This window comes from Rana temporaria, chromosome 9 (assembly GCF_905171775.1).
Source record: "Rana temporaria chromosome 9, aRanTem1.1, whole genome shotgun sequence".
Classification (NCBI taxonomy): Eukaryota; Metazoa; Chordata; class Amphibia; order Anura; family Ranidae; genus Rana; species Rana temporaria.
Window position 1 is genome coordinate 55,234,745 of NC_053497.1, and position 19,826 is coordinate 55,254,570.

Here is a 19,826-nt window from a genome sequence, read left to right on the forward strand (position 1 = left end):
AAAATGTCCATCCACAAATAGAAGCCTCCACAAGGGGATTAGAAGCAAAATCCAACAGGAGCTACAGAGTATCAAAGAGAAGAGAGTCTAAGTGTAGCAATATGGTTACATTTAATGAAGGTACAACATTTAGCAACTCACATGGTTGATGATTAAAAGAGGCACATCTAAGTATGCAGGCATCTGGGGTAAAGCTGTCCACATAGACTGTCCTCCACACCTCCGACTCTCACCGCTGTCAGTCTGCAATCGTGACCAGGAAGACTACCCTGCAGTAGAGCGATCTGAAACCGATGCTTGAACCACTCGTGGAAGGGAGGACATCAATGGCGGTGAGGAGAATGGTCTATGTGAACAGCTTTACCCCAGATGCCTGCATACTTAGATGTGCCTGTTTTAATCATCAACCATGTGAGTTTCTAAATGTTGTACCTTCATTAAATGTAACCATTCTGCTACACTTAGAGGCGCCTCTCTTCTATTCTATGCTCAGTTGTTATATGACGCTAGTCTTATATCAAGTCAAAATTTATTAAGAAATGTTGCTTGTCTTGCAAAACGCTCTCAAACCAAGTTACTCTCAAACCAAGATTTTACTGTTTATGGGCTTAATCAAAACAAGAGTGCGCAATACTCGACAGTAAGCCACTAGCTTGCATCACTGGTCTGATTTTATTAAAATAAAATATGATGGAATGCTGTACTGTGTTAAAGAATAAATCAGAAAAAAAGGATAACAAACATTTTTGGAAAGCAATAAGAAATTTAAAAAGGACTGATTGCCTCATCAATAGCTCCAATTGATGTTAGTAGGTTTTGCTAGATCAGGGGTCTCCAAACTGCATCCCAAGGTGGCCCTTTGCTAGCCTTTATCCGGCCCTTGGGGCACTATTCCTCCCACTGACACCAACAATGGGGCACTATATCTTCCACCGATATCCCCAAGGGGATACTATTCCTCCTAATAGGGGTACTACTCCTCCTCCTATTGACCACCGATCCTGGGCGATTTTCTGCCTCTGCTGGCCACAATCTGGCTCTCCTAAAGTCTAAAGGACAATAAACTGGGCCTTTATTTGAAAAGTTTGGAGACCCCTGTGCTAGATATTAGATACATTTCCAGGGCCGCTGATATGGCAGTACAGCTGGGCCTCCTTTACCGGGCCCAGCCTGGGCCCCATCAGTTCAAAAGGGGGCCCGGGCACCTGTCGAGCAGAAGGGCCAGCTGTACTGCCTCATTGCTGACACTTGTGAATCTCCCTGCAAAGCTTCTGGCTTCTATTCTTTCTTTCTCCCTCCAGCTGCTCTGTGTGGTAATTGGTTCTTGGTAGACATGGGCTAACAAACGATTTGCATTCCGTATTTTAAATCCTTTGTCTGTTCGTATTTTCATTCGTATGTTAGTATTTTCATTTGTGTGTTTTGTAAATCCGTTTCTTTGTCTGTTCGTAAATTTGTGTACTTGTATCGTTCTTTCGAATGGGCACTGGGCAGTGTAGTTAGTGAGTGATGTATCTTACTTAATATCTCAGCCAATCAGCTTATCTCTTTTGTGCTGAGTCACATTGTACAGTGTAAAGCCTCGTACACCCTATCGGACTTCAAACAAACTTTTCCGTGGATTTTTGTCTGAAGGGAGTTGGCCAGACTTTTGAAACCGAAAAAGTTTGTCCAATAGATCGTACACACGGTCGGATTTTTTGGAAAACGCTCATTTTGAAGTTTGTTGGCAAAAAGTCCGACCGTGTGTACGGGGCTTAAGAGAAAGTATCTCTTAATATGGATTAGCCGCGTGTTACTATGTATTTACGAAAGTACAAAATTACGAATCCATTAAACGAAAATTATTATCTAACAAAATTACGAATTTCGAATCAACAAAAATAAATTAGACAGAATTACGAATCATTCAATATAAACGAAAATAAAACTGTTACGAAAATACGAACGGGTCCGAATAGGAAAACTTGCATCTTACGAAATTACAAATCTTTACGAATCTACGAAACAAGACGAAACAAAACAAAAAAATACGAAATTTTTTGTTGTGCACATCTAGTTCTTGGATCAACTATTGTAGCAAGATCCCGGGGCCCCTGAAGCCCAATGGTGACCTCCAGAGTTAGGGACAGCTGACATCCTTCTGTGTAGAGTGGGCTACAAGGCATAGTGGGTGTAATGCAAGGTAGATTGATGGGCGCTAGACACTCCTTGAATACAAAGAGAGATTTATTGTCTATTAAACAGAACTGGGGAGAGAGGGTTAGGGTCAGAACACCCTTAGTAGATGCAATGTTAATTGGCAGACTCCGAGACAACCATGCAGGGAAAGGCATCCAGCTAGACACCATATCTGCATGTGTAAGGCTGCTGTCTCCTATGGCAACAATCTTGTTTCTAACAAAGGTTGCAATTAACTCCTTCACCTCTTCTATGATCTCCTATTGTAGAACTTCACTCTGCTGAGCTCCCAGTCTTTCTCTAGGCTAACAGATCCACTCGCCACTGGATCTCCTGAACTCTTCCAATCTTCTCACTCAGTATCTTCCTCAAGCATCACCCCCGCATCCCTGCTGGATCCCTACCTTGATACTCACAGATACTCCTCAAGCGTCACCCCACTGGCCTGCTTGGTCCCTGGCTTGGCACATACTAATGCTCTGCAAGCGTCACCCCCATTGGCTGGGTCCCTGGCTTGGCACCTGCTGAGCGTTTCCCAATTCTTTACCATCCCTGCATGGTGAGAATACTGCTCTGGTACTTGCTTCAGCTACAGTGATCTCTGGCTTCCCCTCTACCTCCGACCACAGCTGGTCCTCCGGCCGGCAGAACCGTTGCTTCTGGTTGAACTGCAAGCTGTAGTCCCAACCCTATGCTGCTCTCTTGCTTCTGGATAGGCCCTTAGACAGCCTAGCAGCCATATGTCCCCGGGATAGGCCCAAGGCTTATGGCCCAGCAACACAGGGCATTACAACACACGTCCACCCAGACAGCCATCCAGGTGGTACAGAACCCTCGATCACCTGAATCCACCCCAAATAAATAGGCTGTCCCAGCAGGCCAGGACAAGAAAATCCCTGCCCATTGGCTGATACACCCTATTCATTCCTAATCTGTCTTTGCAATGCTGTCTTATCTAATGCCACCAGATACCCGGCCATCTAGCGACAGAAGAGATAAGTGCAGCAATTCCAGAATTAGGGTGAAATCAATTGACCTCCTATCAATTCGCCAAGGCAACTATCACTTGGCAAATAAATTTGATAGCAACCTTGCCTAAACATCAGGGCGCTACATTATGTTTACTTAAAGCGGAGCTCCACCCTAAAGTGGAACTCACGCTGATCGGAACCCTCCCCCCCTCCGGTGTCACATTTGCCACCTTTTAGGGGGGAAGGGGGTGGAGATACCTGTCTAAAGACAGGTATTTGCACCCACTTCCGGCCACCCAGTTTCGGGTAAACTGCGGGCAGAACGTCACCTCCCGTCCTCCCCCCGTTGTGCTCTGGGAACACTCGGCTATAATAAGTGTCCTAATATTAAAAGTCAGCAGCTGTAGTATTTGTAGCTGCTGGCTTTTAATATTTTTTTTTCGTGGCACATCCGCTTTAATTAACAGGAAGCCTTAGAGAACTTCATCCACTGTCCAGTGCAGCTGCAAAGAACAGGACTGGTGAATTTGTGTTTGCTATGGGTTCGGCATCCAAACTGACAGTTCTTCTAGATAAGACCTGAGCTGCTACCCTTATTATTACTACTGAATGGATCTGGTACTAAAAAGACACAAAAGGTGTTATTGGCTAGGAAAACCTGTCTTTGGTTGACCAAAAAACAATGATTAAGCATGATTAAGCACAAGATGTTTGTGTGAAACGCGTCTACGTGACCTTGTGTTGGTGTCTTTGGTGTTATCACTTTAAATAATAAAATGCAATCGGAATTCCTGGATATGCAGATATTCCTTTTCTTATAAAACAAAAAACAAAACTCAAACCATATTCACAACTGACGAGAATGTGTTTGCAGACATCGAAGAACATGTATGGAAATCTATCAAAGACAGAAGAAAAAGAACAGAAAACGTTGTGATATGTATTATGTACTGTATATACTTCATTAAGGCCCCTTTCAGACTGGGACGGGAGCCGCGGTGGCGGTATAACGCCGCTAAAAATAGCGGCGCTATACCGCCGGGATTGCCGCGGGAATCAGCCGCTAGCGGTGCGGTATTAACCCCTGCTAGCGGCCGATAAAGGGTTAATACCGCCCGCAATGCGCCTCTATAGAGGCGCATTGCGGGCAGTATTGCCGCGGTTTCCCATTGTTTTCAATGGGAAGGAGCGGTGAAGGAGCCGTATACATACCGCTCCTCTCACCGCTCCAAAGATGCTGCTGACAGGAGATTTTTTTGTCTCCCGCCAGCGCATCGCCTCAGTGTGAAAGCCCTCGGGCTTTCACATTGAGTCTGCAGTGAAGGAGTTTTTCAGGCGGGATAGCAGCGCTATTTTTAGCGCTGTACCGCCTGAAAAACTCCTCAATGTGAAAGGGGTCTTATTGACAAAAACTCCCTCAAGGCTGTAAATAGGCTTTACTGGAAAAGCTCTGTTGTACATATAGACAGGAGTAAACAAACACTTCCTGCTTCCTACTGGACTTTGCAGTAGATGATTAAAGAGCTGAGAGGATCTAGCTACTGCTTCGGTGGCTGCCCAAGAGGGTGGCCTCTAGTGATGGATGGGTTAATAGGAAATCTGCTTCCAGGAGACTGTGAGAAGGAGCTGAACTCTCACCTCAGACCCCCAGCAAGCCCCAAATTGGCCTCACACAAGACAAGCAGATGGATTAGGCCAAGAACTTTAACCCTTCAGATGCTACTCTGTACACCATTCTCCCATAGCAAGTGAGGCCTCGTACACACGACCGAGGAACTCGTCGGAAAAGACACATCGCTTTCCTCGACGAGTTCCTTGTTAGGCTTGTCGAGGAACTCGACAAGCTTGCTTTGCATACACACGGTCAAGACAAAATCTCCTCGATCTCAAACGCGGTGACGTACAACACATACAATGGCAGGGGAAGTTCGATTCCACTGGCACAACTCTTGGGGCTGCTTTTGCTAATCTCATGTTACTGCGTGTTAAGTAAAAGTTTGGTGAGAGACGATTTGCACTTTTCAGTCTGTTACAGCGTGAAAAATGTGTTATCTCCATTACAAACGCTACTTTTTCCGAAGGTGCGCTCCCGTCTCATACTTTATTCTGAGCATGAGCGGGTTTCTTAGCATACACATTTGCGTTTCTCGTCGAAAACCAGCCCGACGAGGAACACGACGAGGAAATTGAGACTCCCGTCGAAGAAAGAGAGAACTTTTCCTCGTCGAGTTCCTCGACAGTTTCCTGGATGAAAAACGAACACATGACCATTTTCCTCGGCAAAAAAGCTCTCCCACCAAGTTTGATGGATTCTATCGAAGAAAACGGTTGTGTGTACGAGGCCTCACTGATCCTACAGAATCATTTCGGAGAAAGGGCCAGATTCACGTAGATTCCGGCGTAGCGTAAGCTATTTACACTACGCCGCCGCAACTTAGTGGAGCAAGTGCCGTATTCTCAAAGCACTTGCTCCGTAATTTGCGGCGGCGTGGTGTAAATGGCCCGGCGTATCCCCGCGTAATTCAAAGGGGGCAGCTTGTATTTAAATTAAGCGCACCCCATGCTGAACGAACTGTGCATGCGCCGGCCTTAAACGTAGCCCAGTGCGCATGCTCCGTAGTACGCCGCAAATACATTGGTTTCGACGTGAACGTAATTAACGCACAGCCCTATTCGTGACGAGTTACGTAAACGACGGAAAAACCCGACGCTGTCCCGACAGCCATACTTAACATGGCATACGGCGGACCGACGTAAGGTTACCCCTCATATAGCAGGGGTAACCTTACGCTTACGGAATATGTATAAGGTATTTCATGCCAGAAAATTAATGTTTTACTATCCAAAGTTAAAACAACAAGGGCAGAAGATATAATAGATGGAAAATTGAAAACATGACTGAAGGTCCGCTTTAAAGTGGAGGTTCACCCTAAAACAATTATCTAACATTACATCCAGCATACTAACGACATGTACAGTATGCAGGTATTTTTTTTTCTCCGTACATACCGCTATATTGTTATTTTCCCCCCGGCTTCCGGGTTCTGATTCCCGCGGGACTGGGCGTTCCTATCCCTGGGTTAGATGATTGACGCCTGGTGAAAAACTTCCCATGGCGCATAAGGCGTGTCACCAGTTTTCCGTAAATAGGCGACCTGCGAGTCGGCGATATACGGCGCCTGCTCCGGCCGTGTAGAGCTGACTGCGCAGGCGCCATATAGAGCCGACTCGCAGGTCGGCTATTTACGGAAAACTGGTGACGCGCATTGTGCACCATGGGAAGTTTTTCACCAGACGTCAATCATCTAACCCAGGGATAGGAATGCCCAGTCCCGCGGGAAAAAGAAGCTGGAAGCCGGGGGGAAAATAACAATATAACGGTATGTATGGCGAAAAAAAAAAAATACCTGCATACTGTACATGTCGTTAGTATGCTGGATGTAATGTTATATAATTGTTTTAGGGTGAACCCCCGCTTTAAGTGGCTCTTCATTGTAAGACACAGTCACTTGATGATATTTAATGCTTCAGAGGAGCAATATTATTCTGCAGAGTGCTGTAGTAACATTATGAAAGCTGTAAGAAGACAGATAGAATCACAGACTGAAATCTTCTGTTTCCAATCTGCACCCCAGACTATCCCCGTGGTGGAGTCAGCATTAGTTTAGCAGCAGGGATGGCCTGACAGATGGTGGGCCTCACCCAGCCCTGACACATTCTTGGCTAAACAATCTGGACAGGAGACAGCAGACCGATCCATGTAATGTAGCCATCTTCCTGCAAGGAAATGCTGACAGCACATGCTGAGCCTGATCACACACAGGCAATGGTCACTTATTGCTGGCCCTGTTCAGCCTTGCTGATCTTACACACCCAAGGAAGAGAAGAACTCTGCTTCCTCTACTATCCAATATGTCATTTCAGGAAACAGACAAATGCTAAATTTGCACTGTTATGATCAGCAATTTAGGGCTAAGGGTATATCCTTTTTTTTTTTTACATATCTTGGAGTCTTTTTAGGTACATTGTCATGCCTGTGGGTGCACAGACTCTGCCAGCTGCCTGATCATTATTGTTCCCCAACCGATAAGGCAGCAGAGTGTCTCTGCTCCGCCTCCTTGCTCCCCATTCTCCACTAAAGATAATCAACAGATAGGCCTAGCTAGCACTCTGCACCGCTTAGGCTGCATTCACACCTGGATGCGGCGTATTGTACCGCAATTTGCCACGACAAATTGCAGCGTTTTGTCCCGCTATTTGCCGCGACAAAACGCGTAGCCTAAAATACGCCGGAGGGGTGATTAAACATTGTCGGCTATGCCGAACGCCGAAGCCGCCTGAAAAAAAGGGACTTGTTTTGAGCTTCAGGCGTACGGCGTTTCGGCGTGGAGATGTGAACCATCTCCATAGCCGACAATGTTAAATCACCCCTCCAGCGTATTTCAGGCTGCAATAGCGTCGGGCATCGGGTGTAAAAACGCCTAGGTGTGAATGGGGCCTTAAAGCGGAGGTCCATCCGGTTTTTGTTTTTTTTTAAAGCCAGCAGCTACAAATACTGCAGCATGCTGACTTTTAAAAAATGGACACTTACCTGTCCAGCGAGCCTGCGATGACGGCAGACGCGGCTGAGCAATCATTCGGTCCTCGGGAATCAGGGAAGTGAAGCCTTGCGGCTTCACTGCCCGGTTCCCTACTGCGCATGCGTCACTGGTCCCTGCTCTCTATGTTTAACCAATATTTTTTTTGTTGTACAATTACTTTAAGGGGGAGTGGCAGGGGGTGTGTCCTATGCCTACATACTTTTGCTGATAGGTTTCCTGGGTTCCCATCTCAGAAAGTTGAGAGTATGCTGACTGCGCTGTCACTTATACAATAGGCTACTATAGGAAAAGTCTACAAATCTTTATAATTAATTAATGGAAATCCAAACCTCCCTACTTTTTGAGATGGGAATGAGGGACAACTATTAGCAAAAGTATAGTGTAGGCATAGGACACGCCCCCTTAAAGAAGAATTACTGTATTTATCGGCGTATACCGCTCACTTTTTTGCCCTGAAAATCAGGGCAAAATCGCGGGTGCGCGATATACGCCGATACCCGCTTTCCCGCGCCGAGTTTGAATACTGCGCCGGCATATACCGAGCGCAGTATACTCGTGTATAGTCGGGCAGTCTCGGCTCCTCTCGCGCTCACGTCCTGGACGTAAAGGACGTGAGCGCGAGAGGAGCCGAACCTGCCCGACTATACACGAGTGTACTGCGCCGGCATATACCGAGTGCAGTACATTTGTGTATAGTCGGGCAGGCTCGGCTCCTCTCGTGCTCACGTACTGGACGTACAGGACGTGAGCGCGAGAGTAGCCAAGCCTGCCCGACTATACACGAGTGTATTGCGCTCGGTATATGCCGGCACATTATTCAAACTCGGCGTAGGAAAGCGGGAAACGAGCGGGAAGGATGCCGGACCCGACGAAGAGGACACCCGAAGCCGCAGACGGACGCCGGACCCAACGAGGCCACCGATGGACGCCGCACAAGACACCAAAACTGTAAGTACAAAAATCTTTTTTCCACAGGAATGCGGGTCCACTTTAAGGGTGCGCGCTATACGCCGGAGCGCAAATCCCCCGATAAATACGGTATACACAAAAATGATTAGTTAAATCCATAAGTTCTTGTTTTTACCACTATTATTCCTTTATTTGGCTTTTGACATTTACAAATGCAGCAATTTAGAAATTGGATGAAAGGTTTAGCACTGGGAAACACTTCAAGGGTAAGGCTCTTTTGGAGCCATGCCTATAACAAAGCGTCTTGTTCCATCCTGTCCTTTCAGTGATTTCCTAATAATTTCCACTTTTTTTCTCCCTCTTCTCTCCTCCCCTACTCATTGCCCACATCCTTATTCTTTTAAATCCTATTGGATAAAAAAAAAATCAAGTATCCTAATCATCCTTACGGATATGGCCACCACATGCTGATGACGACATAAACAGGAAGGCTATATCTTCCATATAAGATCGTAATTGGCTATTCAGATTTATTGATTTACACTTTTGATACTGCCCTTCCACTGTTGAGTAATTGTTTGTATACATGTTTGTTCAGATTTGTCTCCATCTGCAAGAGGCTTTTCTACAACTATGTATCATTTTTGTCATTGCATTTCTGTTGCCCCTTGGGTGCTAAATATTATAAATTAGGGGTCTCCAAACTTTCTAAACAAAGGTCCACCTTACTGTCTTTCAGAGCTTCGGGGGGGGGGGGGGGCAGACTGTGGCCAGTGGGAGTAGAAAAGTTTAGTACGTTGGAACATTTTCAGTGTTTTACCAGAATGCACTAAAGTTTAAGTGGTTGTAAACCCTTAAGCCCTGTACACACGATCGGTTTGTCCGATGAAAAACAGACCGATGGACTGTTTTCATCGGACAAACCGATCGTGCGTGGGCCCCATCGGTCTTTTTTCCATTGGTGTTAAAAAATAGAACATGTTTTAAATTTTTCCTATGGATAAAAAACCGATAGAAAAATCCGATCGTCTGTGTGGAACTCCATCGGAGAAAAATCCACGCATGCTCAGAATCAAGTCGACGCATGTTTTGGAAGCATTGAACTTCATTTTTTTTCCCGGCTCGTCGTAGTGTTTTACGTCACCGCGTTTTGGCACGGTCAGAAAAATAGGTAGAAGAATACGTATCGGCCTAAACTGAGAAAAAAAAATGTTTTTTTATATTTTTTGGGGGGGATATTTATTATAGCAAAAAGTAAAGAATATTGTTTTTTTTTTTTCAAAATTGTTGCTCTATTTTTGTTTATAGCGCAAAAAAAAAAACCGCAGAGGTGATCAAATACCACCAAAAGAAAGCTCTTTTTGGGGGAAAAAAGGACGCCAATTTTGTTTGGGAGCCACATTGCACGACCGCGCAATTGTCAGTTAAAGCGACGCAGTGTCGAATCACAAAAACTGGCCAGGTCCTTTACCTGCATAAAGGTCCAGGTCTTAAGTGGTTAAGAAGTCAATATTGGAGTAGATCTGCATCAACTACAATGGAAAAATCAAGATTCCAGGCTGCTGGAAAAAAAAGCTCAGGAGCATACGATTGACAAGAATGATTTTCCTGAATGCTGCTTTAATGGATTTAATGCATCCTGCAGTGTGACACAAAATCGAGGTACACGGGGGTCCCATGTACATAAATGCGGGAGCAATCCCCATGTGGCAGGAACAAGTGCTTAGCACTCACTTTCACTGTTCGGTAGAATGTGGACTTTCTTTCTGTTTACTGTTCTCTAGTAAATCACACTGAGCCGGATTATCTTAAATGACCCTCAAATCTGTTGCATCCTTTGTGAAAATCACACATAGTCATTGCATATTACTGAGCGCCAGTGTGTTCTAGAGAATCACATCACCAGACTGTCAGGACAATCCCAACAAGCCCCTGGGACAGGGGTTTTCTATTGCAGTTCCCATCATTCAGCGCACTATGCCAGAAATATTTAATGACGCATTACGCAATGACCCCCAACTTCCTAATACTTCTCCCAACATTGCTAGCTGGACCGCTCCTTGGAAGCACTTCACACATTTACAGCAAGAGATAATCATTTGTAATTATGCCTGTTTTGTACAACGTATTTTTTTTATCAGACCTCATCTGGAATATGCAGTTCAGTTTTGGGCACCAGTTCTCAAAAAGGACATCGGAGAACTGGAGAAAGTGCAGAGAAGGGCAACCAAACTGATAAGAGGCATGGAGGAGCTCAGCTATGAGGAAAGATTAGAGGAACTGAATTTATTCACTCTTGAGAAGAGGAGAATAAGGGGGGATATGATCAACATGTACAAATATATAAGAGGTCCATACAGTGAACTTGGTGTTGAGTTATTCACTTTACGGTCAACACTGAGGACAAGGGGGCACTCTTTACGTCTAGAGGAAAAGAGATTTCACCTCCAAATACGGAAAGGTTTCTTCACAGTAAGAGCTGTGAAAATGTGGAACAGACTCCCTCCAGAGGTGGTTCTGGCCAGCTCAGTAGATTGCTTTAAGAAAGGCCTGGATTCTTTCCTAAATGTACAGAATATAACTTGAGTATTAAGATTTGTAGGTAAAGTTGATCCAGGGTAAATCCGATTGCCTCTCGGGGGATCAGGAAGGAATTTTTTCCCCTGCTGTAGCAAATTGGATCATGCTCTGCTGGGGTTTTTTGCCTTCCTCTGGATCAACTGTGGGAATGGAGTTGGGTGTATAGGATTTTACTGTGTTTTTTATTTTTGTTTTTTTATTTTTTGTGGTTGAACTGGATGGACTTGTGTCTTTTTTCAACCTGACTAACTATGTAACTATGTAACTATGTAACTATATCAAAAAAAATATTTGTTTATTTTTTTTATTTCACTTTAACCACTTCAATACTGGTGCCTAAAGGTGGCTGCCGCACTCGAAGAAGGACCCAGACCAATGGCGACTGTCCCAGTGTTGTCACACGAAAAGATAGAATAAAATAGTTACAAAAATGTAGGGGGGCAGGCCCGGACTGGCCATAGGGCAGACCGGGCATTTGCCCGGTAGGCGGGGGCCACCCACTTTGTGACATGTAGAGGAACAGGCCACACACCAGGAAGTAAGTGACGACCGCGGCCTGGACAGGGCTAACACAGGCCGCGGCTGCCGCTCCCGCCATGCGGCTACACCTGTGTCATCGCGGAACTAGCGGCTGCATGGGCTGAGCTGTGTGTCTCTCCCACACACAGCTCAGCCTCAGAGCCGCACTGATAGTTTCGCTCTCCACTCCTCCTCATCCAGCCGCTCTCCACTCCTCCTCATCCAGCCGCTCTCCACTCCTCCTCATCCAGCCATGAGCGTCCGCACAGGTGGGGAGAGCTGCAGGCTGCTGTCTGGATGTTTCTCCCGCCGCCCCCCCCTCTCCTTCTCATGTTGGCAGCAGGGGAAGAGAAGTCTTTTCTGCCCGTTTTTCTTCCCTCCCCATTGGCCACAGCTGAGGGCCAATCCGAAAAAACTACAGGGCCTCATGGGAAATGTAGTCCCAGAGATAGGTGGCCCAGTTTTTCTCAGCAGGGAGCAGACTACAGTCCCCAGCATGCACTCTGCTGGGGAAAAAGAGAAAACCCGGAAACAAGGTGAGGAGTCATTGGTACACTGTAGCAGCTACAGGAGACATGGAAAAAAGAAAGATGACTGTGCTGGGGGAACTAATAGCCCCAGCATCACCTGACAGAGCCACGCTGTACCCACACAACCAGACAGAGCCACGCTGTACCTGCACCACCAGAGAGAGCCACGATGTACCCGCACCACCAGAGAGAGACACGAAAGCCATGCTGTACCCACACCACCAGAGAGAGTCACGCTGTACCCACACCACCAGAGAGAGAGCCAAGCTCTACCCGCACCACCAGAGAGAGAGCCACGCTGTACCCGCACCACCAGAGAGGGAGCCACGCTGTACCCGTACCACCAGAGAGATCCACACTGTACCCGCACCACCAGAGGGAGAGCGTAATGCTGTCCAGCACCACCAGAGAGAGAGCAGGTCAGTATCACTAGGCAGTGTGGGCACAATAGGAGACAGAGAGTACTAGCATTGTATGGCCACAATAGGACTGGGACACTGTGATAAAAAGGGGACTGCACTGTAATCATTGCAGTGCCCCTTTACAGTGCAGTCCCCTTTATATCACAGTGTCCCTACCCATTACAGTGTGGAGGACCGACACCAGCTACCCCCGCGAATGTCGACACCCCCCCCCAGGAAAATTTCTCTGCTTCGTCTAAAAATGCCCGGGCCTATTTTTTGTCCCAGTCCGGGCCTGGAGGGGTGTACTCACTTTTGTGAGATACTCAGTATGTATATATATATATATATATATATATATATATATATATATATATATATATATATATATACATATACACACACGATACTGCGCACAGTGGCCACCCTGTAGCAGTAAAACTGCTATAGAGCGGTCACTAAGTGGTTAAAGAGGTGCTTCAGTCGTATTCTGAAAAATTCAAAGTCAGCAGCTACAAAAACTGTAAACACTTCATAAATAGAGACTCACCTGTCCCATAATCCAGCGGTGTCCTCACATGGCCAATTTCTTCACCGGGCTTTGACCGCCGACGCTGGCAATCGGCCCTTGGTCCTGTGATGTCTTTTATAGAAGAAAAGCAGAATTGAGTTGAGCAGATCCTTTTCCTTACCAGAAATCATGTGAACAAAAGCCTATTTATTTTTTGTCATGCAATCAGCACTACAGGGAACTTACAGCATCCAAAAAAAAAAAAAAAATGATATATATATATACACACACACAGTGGTGCTCATAAGTTAACTTACCCTTGCAGAATCCATGATTTATTGGCCATTTTTTTGAGAATATGAATGATAACACGAAAACGTTTCTTTCGCTCATGGTTAGTGTTTGGCTGAAGCCATTTATTATTAGGGGTGCAACGGATCGTCACCGATCCGTGATCCGAACGGGTCACCCCGTTCGGATCGGCACACCCTGCGATCCGCGGAGCGCTCCGGAGCCTAGGCCTAGGAAAGTCCCCGTCTTCGGCCTAGCTCCGGAGCGGCGGCCATCTTGCTCCACCCAGTCTGCTTGCCAGAGCCCAGCGTGGCACGCCTCCCCGGGGAGGCGTGTCACGCTGTGCACTGGGCTCTGGCAAGCAGACTTGGAGAGGGAATGTTAGTGAAGCACTGGTTGAGAGGAGGGGGAAAAAGAAAAAGAAAAAAATAGCACAGTAGCAATTCACAAGGGTGGATTAAAGAGGCTGTTTGGACAGGACTTGTTAAAAGTACAATCTTGCTGTTTTTACAGCAAGATTATTTACTACTACTGCATGTTATTTCCCCCCAGTTCTGACAATAAATATAAAGTGTGTGTGTGAAAATATATATATATATAATTTTTTTTTTTTTTGGACCGATGAAAAGGGACTTTTTTTTTTTTTTGCTGAAAATGATCCGATCCGTGACTCCTGATCCGAGGATCGATCCGATCCGTGAGTTTTTTGATCCGTTACACCCCTATTTATTATCAATCAACTGTGTTTACTCTTTTTAAATCATAATCACATCAGAAACTACACAAGATTTTGGCCTGATAACATGCACACAAGTTCACACAAAGGGGTTTGAATGGCTATTAAAAAGGTAACCAACCTCACCTGTGATTTGTTTGCTTGTAATTAGTGTGTGTGTATAAAATGTTAATGAGTTTCTGAACTCCTGACAGACCCTTTAAGGCCCCGTACACACGACCAAACATGTCTGCTGAAACTGGTCCGCGGGCCAGTTTCAGCAGACATGTTCGGTCGTGTGTAGGCCCGAGCGGACAGAATTCCAGCAAACATTTGCCCGCCGGGCCTTTTCCCAGCGGACAAATATTCCTGGACTTGTTTTAAAACAGTCCGCTGGAATCCTGCCCGCTCGGACATGTTCGGTCGTCTGTACAGACCTACCGTACATGTCCGAGCGCCCGCCATCCCTCGCATGCGTCGAATGACTTTGACGCATGCGTGGAAGCATTTAACTGGCAGGCCCGCCCACGTCGTTGCGTCATCGTCGCGGCGACACCGCGGACACGCCCCGCGTATTGTTTACTCGCGGATTTCTGTACGATGGTTAGTACAGCCATCGTACAGAAATCCCTGGGCAGACATGTACGGTGAAAACGGTCCGGCGGACCGGTTTCATCGTACATGTTTGCCCGTGTGTACACGGCCTAAGAAAGGCCTGGATTATTTCCTAAATGTACAGAATATAACTGAGTACTAAGATTTGTAGGTAAAGTTGATCCAGGGTAAATCCGATTGCCTCTCGGGGGATCAGGAAGGAATTTTTTCCCCTGCTGTAGCAAATTGGATCATGCTTTGCTGGGGTTTTTTGCCTTCCTCTGGATCAACTGTGGGTATGGAATTGGTTGTATGGGATAGTACTGTGTTTTTTATTTTGTTTGTTTATTTATTTTTTGTGGTTGAACTGGATGGACTTGTGTCTTTTTTCAACCTGACTATGTAACTATGTAACTACAGTGGGGATCGAAAGTTTGGGCACCCCAGGTAAAAATGTGTATTAATGACTTGTAGTATTGTAGTAAATTACTTGTAGTAACTTGTAGTAATTTTGAAAGTCTAAATGATGGAAATAAAATCTAACTTTTTTTGACATATTATAAGAATGTCTAATCTGTAATTTGATGCCTTTTGGAGATTTTTCCATCTTTCCTTGGCTTCATTATGCACATTAATACAGATTTTTACCTGGGTGCCCAAACTTTCGATCCCCACTGTATATCATACATAACTCCTAAATTATAATAGTGATTTTCATATATACCCGATGTCCCTGTGTTTATTATTGCTCAACTGTATGTTTATTTATGTCATCTGAAGTCACTGGAAGCTGGGGGAACAAAGCTTGCGACTTAAATCCTCTTGGTCTATGCAATGAATGTGAATACCATCAGGCAGCTGTATGGCACACACACAAAGATATGTACAACTGCAGAAGCTGATAGCCTTGTACTTCACTTTTAAATGGAGCCATAAAATAGTCTACTATACATGCTGGCACAGTCACTGAGGAACTATAAGCTTTGACCTCCAGCATTGCATTTCAGACATGTATGATTAGAATGAAGCAGAGATAACACTGTATGCCTTCAGTTATGACACAGCTTGGTGGTATTCTTTATACAACTTTAGAGGCTTAGTCCCATTATAAAAATACACAGTACTGCCCGATTATATCAAATATTTAGTGAGATGCCACTCATGTGGCTGATCCTTAGACCCCATACACACTATTAGATTTTCTGCAGATTTTTGTCTTCAGATTTACCAAAACCATATAAAATGAGGTCAAACTTTGATGCCTTGTATACACGACCGTTGTTCACAACGAGAAAACTGCCATTTTTTTATATTGGTCGTGAAAACCGGTCGTGTGTATGCTCCCTAGCAATTTTCTTGACGAAAACACTGCCCCCCCAAAAAAATGAAACCAGCTCTCTTTTTTCTCGTCATGTTTCCCGTCAGTCTTTTTCTCGTCGCGAAAAATGGTCTTGCGCATGCTTTTCCGAGGGGAAAAAAACGCACATGCTCAGAATCAAGTATGAAACAGGAGCGCTCGTTCTGGCAAAACTAGAGTTTGGAATGGAGATATCACATTTGTCGCGCTGTAACGGACTGAATAGCACAAAAAACGAAAAGCGCGAAAAGCTGAAAAGCGCGAATCGTCTCTCACCAAACTTTTACTAACACGAGGATCAGCAAAAGCAGACCAATGGGTGGCGCCAATTCAAAGGAACTTCACCTTTATAGTCCCGTCGTACGTGTTGTACGTCACTGCACTTTGGTTGGACGTTTTTTTGCATGAACGTGTGTATGCAAATCAGGCCGGAGAGGAATCAGTCACATGTCACATGATCATAAACCCCGTCCACCTTCCTGAAACTACTTAAAGTGGGGGTTCACCCAAAAATAAATTTTTAACATTACATTCAGCCGAGTTGTCCTAATGACAATCGGGTGTTTTTTTTTCCCCCCCGTACATACCTTATTTCACCGCCGCTTCCGGGTATGTCTTCTCCGGGATTGGGCGTTCCTATCTGATTGACAGGCTTCCGACCGTCGCATACTGCGCATCACGAGTTGCCGAAAGAAGCCGAACGTCGGTGCGGCTCTATACGGCACCTGCGCACCGACGTTCGGCTTATTTCGGCAACTTGTGACGCGTAGTATGCGACGGTCGGAAGCCTGTCAATCAGATAGGAATGCCCAGTCCCGCAGAAGACATACCTGGAAGCGGCGGTGAAATAAGGTATGTACGGGGAAAAAAAACAAAAAAACAGCCGATTGTCATTAGGACAACTCGGCTGAATGTAATGATAAAACATTTTTTTTGGGTGAACCTCCACTTTAAAGGGCTAAGGTTAAAGAGAATGTGAACCCTGGAAGCTTCACCCAGAGGACAAAAATCTAGTCATGAGTATTGCAGCTGATCTTTTCTCTTACTAAGAATTGTTCTGCACTGCATCTGTATAAAATACACGCATCTTAGTAGGGGCATGGATTTGTTTCCTCATGTCAGAGCCTCCAGCAAGGAGAACAGTGAACAGAACAGTGACATGACCAAATCTCACTTCAGATCTCCTAAAACCCCTGAGCAGCAGTAAATCCTAAAGAGTAATTAAACTCATTGATTTAACGGTTAAAAAAAAAAAAATACTTTAAAACAGAATTAACCACATCCTGCCCACGCTATAACCAAAAGAAGGCTACAGTGTGGGCTTACATTGTGATTGCGCTACCTGCATGCCCCCTGCGGCGTCCATCAGCACAGATCTGTGTTTGCCATGTCCTTCGGACACAGCTGATCACAGTGTTTAAATCCACTTTAAAGGATAAGTGGACCTTCACACACGGTGCACTTATCCTTTCTGCTCCTAAAATAACCCCTCCTCTTCCTAGATGTATACTTACCATTATGTCACAGCCAAAATCTACAACGTTGTACTTTGCACTGGGAAACCTGGGCAATAGATCCCCATCTGTGAACCAGCTCCATTGAAAGTCGGTCACACTCACAGGTGGGCAGTGCAGAAGTTAGGTGAACCTGTTACTTTGCCCTCAATGAGAAATGCATGGGTTCATGTTAATCCCTGCATAATACCACTGCCACTAGCAAACAATACATTAGTCAAATTACTATAGACAGCTCTTATTAACAAGTAGAATAAACACATGTTTTTCTGAAAATGGAAAATCCCTACACTTGGCAGCACTGGTCTGTGGAGGTGGCATCCAAGATGTGACATCACTGACAGCTCATAATACATGCCCATGTGCGTGCCTGAGGGTTAGTCTAACCAAGAACAATCACTGCTGGTTTATAATGACTCATACCAGGAAATAATACACAATATCTGGGAATTTCTAAGTACCGTGATTTAGTAAAGGAAAAAATGTGCCCCTGTGACCCTGAAATTCCAGACCCAAAATCACCTGGCACAAGACCACACACACATTAACCAATAACTTACATAATAGAGGCAGGTCGGTGTTATTGAGAGGTCACTGGTGATTGCTTGTTATTGGAGTATTACCCTGTTGTGAAACCTTTAGATAATGGCACTGTGTAAACAGCATCTACTTAGTGATCCTTTAATTTCAGAATTGTAACTATTTATTGTAGTGCTATTGATCTAGGGAAACATACTGTAGGTATACAGTTCGCCATATATATAGGATTAGGCCTCGTACACACGATAGGTTAAACAGAGGACAACAGTCTGATGGACCGTTTTCATCGGTCAAAACCGATCGTGTGTGGGCCCCATAGGTTAACCATCGGTTAAAAAAAAGCCAACTTGCTTTAAATTTAACCAATGGATTCCTAACCGATATAAAAAAAACGTTAGTTAGTAGGCACAACCATCGGTTAAAAATCCACGCATGCTCAGAATCAAGTCGACGCATGCTTGGAAGCATTGAACTTCATTTTTTTCAGCACGTCGTTGTGTTTTACGTCACCGCGTTCTGACACGATCGTTTTTTTTAACCGATGGTGTGTAGGCGCGACAGACCGTCAGTCAGCTTCATCGGTTAACCGATGAAAACGGTCCATCGGTCCGTTCTCATCGGATGGACTGATCGTGTGTACGATGTGACCACTGCATGATCTGATTGTCTTAAAGCTGAATTCTGGGCAATTTTTTTTCCCATGCAGTGGGGCTGTGCACGAGAAAAATAATTTGCCCAGAGTTCAGACAATCAGATCAAGCAGTGGTTAGCTACAACAAGCATATCTTGGCCTTGGAAGCATTCTTCGCACACAGATTTTCCAACCTATTGCAAATTATTCTATGACTAGATGCTGTTGATGCCTGGGCCGTGTTACCTGCTCGTTTGTGTCTAGGGGAGAGGAAAGTGGAAATATACTTACCTGATCCTCCGATCCTCCCAGCACTTTCTCAGTCAGGAAATAGACTGTTCCTGATGCCATCACTCCCATAGACCTGCTCTGGATGTGAAGATATCAGGAAATGGGGGAGAGCCGTTTGAGCGGATGATCGGGTGAGTGAGTATACAGCTTTTTGCTCGCCCCTTGGCAAATTGAGCAGATAACCAATGTGAAAACCCATGGGAAAAGTGCACTCTGCACTAATTTCACTCGGTCTTTGGGGAATGATATAACTAAAGGTCCCTGGCACAAAATCTGAAAAGATGCCCCTCTCATGACTGATACAAAAGCCTAGTTCAGTCCTTCGGGTGCAACATTTTCATATAATAATTGAAGGCTTGAGGAGCGATAACAATAGCGCAGGTGGAACAAGAAATCTGGGGGCCCTGTCTCTAAGGGAGGATCCAGGCTGACAAAAATATTGGGCAATATAAAGGCAAACTTGTAGAAAATGTAAAAGTTGTGTCAAAATTCTCTTTGGGTAAAGGTGGCTATAATATTTAAAAAATGCTTTCCAAAAAAATACTTTCCCTTTAGTATGTCCCTGTCACTTTATTTCAACTGAACCCTGTGGCCTTCGTACCCAGTTTTGCAGTCAGAATGTGGCTAAACTCATTTCCGCCACCTTCAACCCTCACCCTCCGCTTCCACTCACCGCTGTCACTTGTAAAC

The 19,826-nt window shown here is 45.1% G+C and overlaps 1 protein-coding gene across 4 annotated transcripts in view; it reads right to left on the reverse strand.

The window, feature by feature from the left end:
- Positions 1 to 19,826, reverse strand: part of LOC120913544 (cdc42 effector protein 2-like) — a 40,535-nt gene that overhangs the window by 15,656 nt on the left and 5,053 nt on the right. For 2 of the 4 annotated variants that reach the window (XM_040323535.1, XM_040323533.1), the window contains exon 2: positions 13,243 to 13,335. The exons of the other annotated variants lie outside the window; for them this stretch is intronic. The gene's annotated coding sequence lies outside the window, so the exon portion shown is untranslated. The remainder of the gene's footprint in view (positions 1 to 13,242; positions 13,336 to 19,826) is intronic. 4 annotated transcript variants of the gene reach the window in all.